Below are 12229 nucleotides of genomic sequence, written 5' to 3'. Positions count from 1 at the left end.
ATTTTGACTCTCTTTGAAAAACGTAATACTTTTAACAAGACTGCAGCCTTGAGATCCATTATTCTGAAACATGTAGCTGTTGCTTAGTTCCAGTGCTTGCTGATTTCAATAGGACTGTAGGCTTTAAATGGAACTACTCCAGAGCGAGTCGTTTCACAGCTGTGGCGTAAATAATGTGCCCATTCTGGGAATTCAAGTCTAAAAAGTGTGACCTTTGTTTTTGACAGCCCTGACACAGTACTCCAAGATAGCATGGCATTCAGTTAAAAGGGCAACGGGGAAGGAGGGGAGAAAGTATCCTTTCCTGAAATTAGAAGTTTCACAATTAAGAAACTAACTGTCCTCAAAATGAAGAAAATATAACTGCCTCAAAATGACAAAACTAGATTTAACAGGAAAATCTTAATAGTCCAGTTAACATGGCTGTCACTACCATGGAGATGGCATAAGTAGCTGGGATCCCTCCACTCCTAGGAGGAAAATACACAATAATGGCAATAGGAACAAAGAAGTGACAAAATAGCATCACAGAGTTCCTAAGAAATTCGTCTCCCAACCACCAATCACAACATTGTTCCCAGTGCTTCCTGATTAGGCATGCAGGAAATTCACAAGTTGACCTGCAGCAGAGATAGCTAATATGATATTTTCCATATATGGTTGGACTCCAACTCTCACCATCCACAGCCAGTATGGCCAGGGATCATGGGAGATGTAGTCCAATAACCTCTGGAAGGCACCATACCACCAATATACAGCAACAGGAGGTACACAGCCATTTAACCCATTCCAAACCCTTACCTACATGCACAGCACAAATGCCAGGAAGAACCAATAATTCTTCCATCTCAAGTTGATTAAAAAAATCAGGGTTCTCAACTTCTGGCAGCCCAAGCAGCAGTTTGCCAAACCACCACCATTTTGCCAGGGACAATGTCATGCAATACAAAGGGGTTGCCATGTTTTCCTTTAATTCTGCTGTCAGCCTTGGAAAAAAACCAACAACTTCAGGTACTTCTTATATTCACAAACTAGATTAGTTTTTGACAGAGCACTTGATACAGAATCAACTGAGTAGGATTCTGCAGTGATTGGGGCACCACATGGTTTCTCTTCAGACCAAACACATAAACAGATGCGAGAAGATCATTATCTTCTTCCAGTTCTAGGATTTGCCTCCTGGAAGGCTAATTCTCCAGAGCAGACAACAAAAACTAAATTGAAGGCAACCGTGCTAGTACATAAAGAAATATGGAAAGAACAGCACTAGTAAAATACTTAAACTACCAGTAAAATGTATGGCCAGCTAAGGAACTTACAGGTAGTAAACAAGTAGTGATCTATCCGAAAAACAGTTGCTTCCTACTTTTATTTTTTAAAAGTCCTAAAGGTATTACACTTATTGTTGCCCTTTCAATTATTTCTAATGGACTAACACAGCTGCCTGCATTTTTATCTGTTTTCAGATAAATTACTTGGTGGTTTTCTAGTCACACATCTTGCTGTCTCCTACTACTGATCTCCCCTTTTAAGCACTGGCTTCAGTTTAGAAAACTCTGCACATCCTTTTAGCTGCAAAAAGAGCTGTGGGGGCACTTGATCTAAGGGTGCTCTGTGAACCGCATTGGAGTGTTATTCCCCGAACCAATGCTGTACTATGTCTGTAGTCATTATTCCTCTTCTGTTAGATATGCCACCATAATTAGTGTAGGCCAGCACACAAGGGAGCTAGTACAGCCTTCCCAGCCTTCTGTGCTACCTTGCACGATGGGGCAAAAGCCAGGTTGCTCTGGTTAGCCTACTGGAGCTGACATATATAAAAAACATTTTTGGTGGTGGGACTGGGTGTGCTGAAGAGAAGCGCTGAGCAAAAATTGCTGCTGTTTCGCCCTGATGCAGTACTATGTTCCAGCTCAGTGATGTTCTGGGATAATCAACCTAGCATAGGTGGCTAAAGCCATGTGCTGGGTACCACACAATGGGCTGCAAGTGCACCCGCCCATTCCTGCAGGCCAGGCTGGAGGCGGACGAGAGCAAAGCAATGGGCAAAGTAACTGCTGCTGCCACTGCTAACTTCATTTCCCAGTGGGGGAAATACTTGCCTGGGGCTCCCTCAAACCTGGCACCAACCAAGCTGAGCAGCTTAACTTCCCTTGCGTAGCACAAGGGCATCCTTGAAAAGATACTGGGCGCTTTTGGTTTAGGAGAGATGACAGCTCCAGCAGCTAAGGCTGTGGTTGGGTTCAAGCATGGCTGAAGTTGTCCGCTCACGCAAGCGCTAGGAAGTTTATCTCCTGTGCAATGAACTGCTTCGGTGCAGAGGTACCTAAGGCACTGGGCTATTAGGCCATAATCTTTTAAGTTATTTCAGTGGAAGCTTAATGCCACAATATCCTCAAGGAAAAAAAGGGTAGTATTTCACATTAGATTTACTATTAGCGTAGCTGTAAAAGTTTGAAGGGAAAAAAGGGGGGGAAGCCGCATGAAATAAGAAGTCAGCATAAGAAAAGCATTCTGATGACACCTTGTGGCCACTTTACACAAGGGGACAAAGACTAAAATACTGCTACATCGCAAGAGAAATGGTTTTGACTTAAACACTACCTTAAAAACGCAAGCTCTGATCCCACAATGTGTTGTGAAACATATTTAATGTTTACAGTCAATTCAAAAACAATCTGTTGTACATGCTTAAGTAATGCAGACTTTTGTGCTCAAAGCATTGATGTTTGCAAGTTTCACGTCAAAATGGTTTTCGCTTTTATCTCCCCAAGGAAATGATGATGACCACAGTTTGGGTTTAATCCCCATTCTTGCATTTGCAATCTAGCCTTTCACTGCCCAGTTCTTCAGATGCAGCCAAGGGTCAGGTCTTGCCTGAAGTTTCTCAGAAAACACGGGAGACGTGAAGGAGCACGTTCTGCTCTACAGGTGAGAGCTCTGAGGAGCTCCTGGGCTGAGTCTCAACTTATAAACGATAGGGAGGGGCTCTGGCTAAGAAGCTGCACATTTGTGCCAGACACAAATGCAGTTAGCGTGGTTACATCACTCCTCATTTGCCGAAATAATATAATATGGTTGAGTATCTGTTTCTCTCCCTTTCCCCTAGCGCTCATGCCAAGGCTTGGAAGACTGAAATAGCTCTGCAGCCAGATATGTCTTCAGATCTCATATTTCTGCATGCGGTTCGACAAGGCAAGGAAGGAGGAATTCATGCTAGCGAGGGATGGTGGTGATTCACATGTTCCCAAAGCTGATGCCCAATTTGCAAACCACCATTTGTCCCAAACCAGCACTGCATCTGCCCTTGAGCCATTCAGTATAAGCCCGCAGTATTAATTCTGCCTCTCCTAAAACTATATATCCCTTAGTTGCTTGATATAAGATTGCCATTTCTTATTCTTTTTTTAAAGTAACTTGCATGACTTAAAATGGGCTCGGATACAAGAAGGAGGAAACAGATTTGTGAAAAGGGTAGCAAATGCACAAATTCAGTGTCATTAAACACAGACACATGAGAACCCATGTATATTGTGCCATTTTCAAAAAGGTTGTTTTATTATCAATGTAACTAATCACAAAGAAGCCATCTCTTACAATCCAAGACATAATAATGAATTTTCTTTACAGCTGAGGAGAAATGGGATTTGCTGTTCCATATCAAACCAGAACAGGCCATATTAATTCTTCTTCATATTTATTGTTAAATGTAATTTTTATCTATAAAATCAGTCATGAAATATTAAAAACTGAAACAACAGAATTTACATCCTTTACTTAATTTAGTTTAAATGGTCTACTCACTAAAGAGAGGGGGAAAGGTTACATACGTATTATTTCACTCTCTCCATTTTTCCCTTTAACTTTCCTGTTATAAACCATACTGCTTCTGGGATTTATAACTCAGTTGTAAAATTTCCACTCCATACTGAGTGTTGGTACACTTGTCCTATAACTTTCCCTTTTTTAAAAATTATCAATCTTGTTATAGGAAAAATAACTACTGGACAAAGTCTGAAGGAAAAAGCTACTAAACAGAAAAGCTATGGTTGAAATGCTAAGCGTGCTTACAGGAAAGCATGTTCTGAACTCAGTATGACTTTTTTCTGTGCTGATCTATTTAAGATTGGGAATTTAGGACAATAATCAGCATCCATACAATGCTCTCAGTTCTTAATAGTACAGTATAAATATGTCTAATAGAGCGACAGAGTACACAGTGCACCAAGTAATAAATAATTGTTCATATCTGAAGTTTCTGAACCAGGGTAAGAAACTAGATCCCACTCTGCTGGCCATTTGGGGGTCTGTGTGTTGTAGTGGTATTAGGGGATTTCAGCCTCTGAATGCAGGGATTCCTGAAAAAGATACTGCTGTGCTTTTGCTACCTGAGGGCACTGTGTCTGTGATAGGGTAGGATGATGCCATGGCATTCCCACTGTTGAGTGTAAATGGTTGGATTTAAATGTAGTAAGTAATAAAATAAAATAAATAAATGTCTAACGTGGGTAGTATGCCGCTACAAGGTTGGTGTGAATTAGCGGCATTTCGATAGACATTGGCAGCAATTTGCATAGTTGCCATGGTCCCTGTATTTTGAAGCTTCTTCTCAACTTTCCAGCTCAGCGTGTGCAGGATTCCAACTATGTTACTACAGTAATGTTGTGCTGGCATAAGCTGACTGCCATCATGGTGGGACAATAGGTTTTCCCAGGTCCACCACATTGGGAACTCTCTTCTTCCCTAGGCAGCTAAAGAGAAAACAATCTTGGGTGCTGGAGTGTTCTCAATCTGAATTTCAACACAATCTCTCAAAGACCAAAGAGGGTTCAATAAACCAGATGTGTACATAAATGAGAACACAAAGGTTTCCATTAGGGAAGATCAAGGTATCCACTTGGAATTTGTTTATCTGTATCCTTCCCTCCCTCCACCCCATTTCACCCGCGGAAAAGGTCCTTAGCTACTTAAATTCAGTGTTTAGGTTTCTCAACAACCAGGCACTAGGATATCGCATGGCCTTTGGAAGAAGGAAAGGCTAAGGAGTAAACCTTACACAAATCCGGAGTTGAGTCCTAAGATGGTTGGATGGCGTCTTGTACGCCTCCTTAGCAACTCCTGCAGCCAAGCTGGTGCCAAATGTATTGCTCTGCTTTCCTTTGGAACCACATCAGCAAGGCCAAGAAGGGGCTTGTCATCTGGGCAGCTCAGGACCTCCATACACACTGCCCAGGCTTGCACCCTAGAGAGGTTACTTTGGTGATGCTAGCACCACAAAAACAACACAGGAGGCAGCAGTTACGAGGCCTCTGCATCCACAGCAGGCACTGTGGTCCTTCAGTGGTTTGACTTCGCCCCCTCTCGAGACAGACAGATGCCAACAACTCCAAATAACAGTGCAGTGAAAGTTACAAATATACTTAAAGGTTTTTTTTTAAAGGGGGCGAATTCTACTTCAAACAGTGCCACATTGAGTTGCTGCACAGTTATTTTGATACAAAACCCACAGATGCATGCTAAATTGCATCCAGGACACCTCCATTATCCAGAAGGCAACATCTACTGAGAGAAGCCAGGGTGTATCTAACTTACCAGTAAGGAAGAACTAATGGAGAATAATAGGTCAGTTTGGTATGAGCTATTTCAATTCATCATAGCCAGGAAAGGGATCATTAAACACAGCAGTGCAAACGTATCAAATTACAAGAAAGACGACAAGTGAAGTTAGAAATAAAAAAATGTCAATTTTGTATACTGCTACTGTGTGCCCTTTTATTCATCATCATGAAGGTAAGGTTAAAGGACAAACTGCAGCCCTCTAGCACACTCAAGTGGGGGTAGCCAGGCTCTCTGACAGCAAATCATATGAGTATATTACAGAAAGACAGATAGAGCCACTCTGGCAACAACATTGTCCAAAGTTAATTAGAGTCTCCAAAATGTACCTTTTAAATAGGTAACAAAATTCATTCCCCTCCCCCCCCCATTGTGTACAGCTTGGAGGCATACACTGAATATATACCTAGCTTTCTGTACCTGTGACTGCCACACTATTGTCTTACAGAGACACTGAAACTCAAAAGTTTTGCTAGCACGTGCTGAATTTGGAAATTCTCATCAATTTTAGAACAAGATAAAATATAAGATCTACCACCGCAAACTCAGCCATTGCATATCAACGTTAAAAGGCAAAAGAAACCCAGATGATGTATCTGCAAAAGGACCACTAGTGATTCTAAGATTCCAAGGAGGCCGGCAAATTGGTGCTATAAGAATGCATGGGCCAGTACTAAGTGGTTGCTCCTTAAGACAGAACTTAACAGAGAGTCAACCCTGCAAACTGGCTTGGTTTGGGAGTATATTGTTCCCTTTGTAGATTATTTCTCTGCCAGAAGCACAGAGACATCTGTAACAGTCTATGTAGGATCGGATCAAGGCATTTTGGTACCTGAAGCAAACCAGAAAATTGCACACACATTCCTGCCAGTTGAGATGAGAGGGGAGAGGGAGTGAAGATCAGCATCAGAATTAAAGGGAGTGAAGAATGAAAGCAGGGTGTAAGATAAGCTTGGAAATGAAGGGAAATCCTGAAGTTCAACCTCATAATGAAAGGAGAAAGTGATTATCAGCATTGGAAGGTCGGGGGGGGGGGGAGGAAGAGGAGAAGGAAGAGGTTGCAAAGGCGGCAGCAGGCAGATCTGCCACCCTTCCCAGGAGGCCCACTATTTCTCCTTGAAGCAATATGGAAATATATTTTTGTCCTTTTATGTATGGGGCAGATAATATCTCTGTAGGGCATCCTCAGGTGATTTTATCAGGTATGGTAGAGTAAAAATGCAGAGCCCACTATTACATATTTTAAATGGCAGTCCTAAATGCAGAAAGACTGTATGTTTATTGTGGGCAACTAAAGTGAAATGATCAATGCAGATGTTAAAGAAGTTTTAAAACCAAGATTGCTAAAAGAAAAAGGGGGTTTCATGACTTTCTGGATATAGAAACAATCTGTATCGTACTGTCCTGTCAAAAGATAAGCTTGAAACAGAGATAAATAGAACTCAACAAGTCAGACTTTGCTATTGCATGAGTTTGCAAGATCTGAGATAATGCAAGGCCTGTGAAATATATTTGGGAGTAACAGAATTTTACCTAGTGAAAATCATGTGGAAGTTTTTCTATTTGACCTGATCACTCCTCCCAGGCATGGTATTCACCAGGTGAGCCTGATATGATGATGATGATGATGATGATGATGATGATGATGATGATGATGATTTTAAAGAAGGCTCTCATGAAATATACATAGGAATAAAAGTTATCAAGTGGCAATAAGTTATTAGGTACAGGGAATGACTTTTCTGATGAGCTCAGGACTTCATGGTCTCCAACCAAGGAGCTGTCCCAATATATGCAACCGATCCACAAGATATAGCTGGTGTTTTGGTAGGGATAGGGGGACAGCAATTAGGACATGGGAGATTGTCATGATCATATTTCTTTTTCTGAGGTTTTCACTTGCTGTTACAGCTTCTTTCTGTAGCAGGATGGGGAACATATTGGAATGGTCCACCTTTAGAGATCAATGATCCTTCAAAGCCATAGGAGAAGTTATGCTGGCATGGTTGCACTCCTGTTGAAACCTTGACTATATGTTGGGATACAGATATGTCACAAGCCTTCGACATTATCATTCCTAAGTGTCATTTTCTAAGAGGCACAGTCCTTGTTACATCAAGGAACTGGGCTGCAAAAACAACAGCTAGAACCAAGCAGCTTTAAAACTCAAAGAGAATCCCATGCAAAAGTCTATTAAGCCAACTCTGAGGCAGAAAACCAGCAGCATTTTCTCCCACCATCCTTGGAAACCTGTTCAGAGGACCTTCTTCCAAGTGGTTAGGGGTCTTCTTGATCTTGGACGTCCTGGGAATACAAAGTCTAATAGTGATTTGGATGCCATTTTATTTGCATCCAGAGCCCCACTTAATCACTTAATGCTCTGATGGTGTTTCCTGCTTGGCAGGGGGTTGGACTCGATGGCCCTTGTGGTCTCTTCCAACTCTATGATTCTATGATTCTATGATTCTATGTGTTGTTGGATGAGGTACTGTCACTGAAACTAGGGGTTGTTATCACTTCAGTCCCAGGTAAACATTTATGCACATCACTCTTAAACCAAAATGTGGCTCTCAAAGTGTGCTACTATTGAACAATTAAAATCAGCCAGTAAAAGAATTTAACGAAAGAAGAACAATCTACTAGCTGTAAACAGCACTAAAACCAAAACTAAAGAGACCTGGGGAAATTAAAAAAGGAGTTCACCTAGGACTGAAAAGAGATTGCTCTCCTTTCATTGCATTCTTTTATTGGTTGCTTTTAAGTGTTTTAATTTAACGTACTTTGGAAACCTCATTTTGCTCAAAGAGTGACATATAAATGTTTAATAGACAAAATAATTATCAAACCCATACCCTTCTGTAATTCACTATAAATGGGAATCATGGAATAGTACTGCTCACTCACACAAGTGGTACAGTGCTGTAAATTTAGAAAGTGAAGTTTCCATTTTACTTGAAATTAAGAGGCATGCTGTGCTGTAGTTGCGTTTGGCAATTGGATTAGTAGCACTCCAACCGAGTTAAACAGTGCCTTCTTCCTATTAGGGTTTCTATTACCATATTGTTCTGTTTAAAGGGGGTAAAAGGGAGATGGAGGGAAGAAAGCGCAGGAAAGAAGAGTGAAATAAATATGACGAACAGCAGGTGCAATGAAAGACAGCAAGAGTCGAAGACACTGAGAAGACCTGGCATCAGCAGAAAGCAAGATACAGTAGCAGCAAAGTATTTATGCATTTGAAATTTTCATGTCTGGAAAAAACAACAACCCAGAACTTTCCCCATTTGTCAAAGAGGAGTCTCATTCAGAGTAAATGGCTTGAATCTCAATGTCTTCTTCACTCAGATTGCAATCACTACAAATTTAGGGAATACAGACATCAGCTGTCAATGAATGCACTCTCACAGGCTGTCAACCACTTAATCAGGGTCTGACTTTACTGGAAAGTGTGAAATTATGTAATTACCCACGTTTGGCAGTTCTGATGGCTTAGACAAATTACAACACCCTGAATATCTTGTTTTATAAAACAACATTTATTGGGGGGGGGGGGAGTTGTCAGAGATATCCCTGCCTTCCCTCCTCAGCTTGGTAACACTTGTGTATCCCCCTTACACACAATATAGATCTAATCTGATCAGGAAAATAGTCTTTTGAGAAAAATGTTAAAACTGATTTAAAAATAAGTCTACTATATCCTAAACACCATCACAATGTGTTTAATTAATGCAGTCCCAATGTACCCATCAGTTCAATATGAAATCTGTATACCAAAGAAATGCTAGCTGGTGCTCATGTAAAACGTGACAATATTACTGTAAAAAAAAAATATTTAAAACTGTGAAATGGCCACTGCGATAATGGGTTTTTCTCCAGGAAAACTGATCCCTGGGGCACAGAAGCAAGCAGAAAAGTACTAGCAGATGTACAGCAAATCAAATTATGCTAGATCAGTCCCAAGCCAAAGTGCTTTCCAAGTTCTCCTGCACACATTCAACCAGACACAGCCAGTACACACCAACTACAGTCCCCAACCAAAGAAACAAATGTTCTAACTGCTTGCAACTTCCCATTAATGCATACTGATCCCTCCCAAAAATAGTGAAGAACTAAACAACAGGCATGAGGCTGTCATCAAAAACAGAACCCCTATGTATAGACATCCCTTCCCTCTTCACATCTACTGAAAACTAATCATATGATGCATTGGCGTCATGCTCAGAGAGGGATGTACAGGAATTCCGATGGAAACAGAAACTGGTACAGATATTGCCACTGTTAGCATATTTGCTCGGTGTCAGAACCAGATTTGCTTTATGCAAACACAAAAGGCAATTGTTGACACTGGATTTAACACACACACACACACACACGTGCACACACCCCAAAGCTGCAAATATTATGTAATTAATAACATTACTGAAAAACCCAAAACAAATTATGATTCGTGATACAGAGTGTAAGCAGCAACGAAATGGAGAAAACCCTTCCTATACAGTGGGCGCTCGGGTTGCGAGCGTGATCTGTGTGGGATGCACATTCACAACTCGCAGCATTTGCAACCTGCGTCTGTGCACGCACGGGTTGCGATTTGGTGCTTATGCGCATGCGCAAAGCGCGATTTACCGCTTATGTGCATGCGCGACCGCTGAAACCCGGAAGTAACCCGTTCCAGTACTTCCAGGTTTCGGCGGTCCTCAACCCCAAAAAAAACACACAACCTGAAGCGTCTATAACCCAAGGTATGACTGTAATGGAAACATGTTGGATGCAAACTGGTATCAGTGCCAGAGCCAGTGTGGTGTAGTGGTTAAGAGCGGTAGTCTCATAATCTGGGAAACCGGGTTCGAGTCTCCGCTCCTCCACATGCAGCTGCTGGGTGACCTTGGGCCAGTCACACTTCTTTGAAGTCTCTCAGCCCCACTCACCTCACAGAGTGTTTGTTGTGGGGGAGGAAGGGAAAGGAGAATGTTAGCCGCTTTGAGACTCCTTAAAGGGAGTGAAAGGCGGGATATCAAATCCAAACTGCATCCCTATGCTCTTGAGTCCCCACACTCCTGCCAGTGGCAAGCAATGATGTGAGAAAGCAAAGTGCTCACTGGGAACACATTAAGCCTCATAGTGACTTCTATTAGGCTTTATAGGTATAGAGGAGAAAATTAGGCTTGGGGCTACCATTATCAGCAGCAACCCAGTGCCTGCCATACTTCTGCCTCAGAGAACCACACCTCCCAACTTTACATACAAAACAGCTTGGCTTAGAACAATAAATATTCCAAACCACTGTGTGCTTTGCTTTTTATCTAGATTTCAGAATGCTACGGCACAAGGACTAGCAACTAATGCTGATCCTATAATATTCACCCTTTTGAGAGAAAGAAAAAAGTTGTCAAGTATTCAAAAATTTCATGCATATGATAATAAAATTCATGAACCCTGGGAGGTTTGTTACCAAACTGTCTCCTTCTATTTGGATCCTTTCAGTGGCATTTCTAACTGCAGGGGTTGAGTGTGTGCATATAAGGCAAGTTCAAGAAGCAAGCTTCAAATAAAAATATGATGTGCTGGTTATCTTTCCCCCTCTAGAATATTCATCATAACTGAAGGCTACTTATTTGATTCAATTAAAATATTAATGTGGAACTATTAATGAACAATGAACTTTATTAGGCTGGGAACGACCTAACCCTGCTGTTTCTAATGCTCAGTATTGCATCCAAACACTTTATATCCCATCCCTCATTCCATTCACACAGTAAAAGCACATCATCATCCACACCTTCTATCAATGATACCCTGAGTCCATCATTCATGCAGGCACAAATGAACACATGGAGGGAGCCTTGTCAGGACACCTGCTCCACCCATCCCTGGTTTCCATGCTTTCAGATATTGCCATTTGTAAATAGTGCACTTGAATGGGTGGAGGTTGGTGTCAGAGCCCATGTATATGTTACCCCCGACAGCATCCACCACATCCTTCTTTGAACATGACTAAAGCAGCAAAGAAGGCTAGAGATATTCAGTCCTGCCAAGCATACAGTGCAATGGTCAACCCATATGTACTTCCTCCTCCTCCTCCTCAGTCTATCATTCCCCTTGCTGAATCAAAAGTACCAAAGCCAGCCTCTTCCCCTTTTTATTTTGTATAGCAAGACTAAGAAGGAGGGAAAGAAGTGCCCTATTTTAAAAGGAAATAATAGCAGGGAGAGGAGATTTCAGATGAGGCAAGATGCTTCTCAGCCCTTCCAATTGCTGTATATTCAAGAACCCAGGCCCCCTTTCCCCATAAGTGTCAGCCAACAATGGGGAATGGTAGCTCTGGTATTTATTTATTTATTTAAAAAAGGCTAATTTTCCTCCAAAGGCCTTCCAAGCAGGCTGTAACATAATATAAAAACAATGGCCATAAAGTAAACAAATACAGTACAACATATGAAACAAAGAAACTGAACAGCAAAACGTCAAAGCAACAAACACAGAAAATATAATCACATAAAGCAAGTTGAAAAATAAACCGTAGCATCGAGAAAACCAAACAGTTTTCACAGAGACCCATTGCAACGTGTGGGCCAGATGGGTAACTCATTGGAAAGAGTTCCAAAACCTAGACACT

General features: G+C 41.5%; 1 protein-coding gene across 1 annotated transcript in view; it reads right to left on the bottom strand.

The window, feature by feature from the left end:
* Positions 1 to 12229, bottom strand: part of ZNF407 (zinc finger protein 407) — a 335641-nt gene that overhangs the window by 318363 nt on the left and 5049 nt on the right. The gene's annotated exons all lie outside the window — the stretch shown is intronic.

This window comes from Podarcis muralis, chromosome 8 (genome assembly GCF_964188315.1).
Source record: "Podarcis muralis chromosome 8, rPodMur119.hap1.1, whole genome shotgun sequence".
Classification (NCBI taxonomy): domain Eukaryota; kingdom Metazoa; phylum Chordata; class Lepidosauria; order Squamata; family Lacertidae; genus Podarcis; species Podarcis muralis.
The sequence above is the reverse complement of the archived record's forward strand: the minus strand, read 5'-3'. Positions and strand labels throughout refer to the sequence as shown.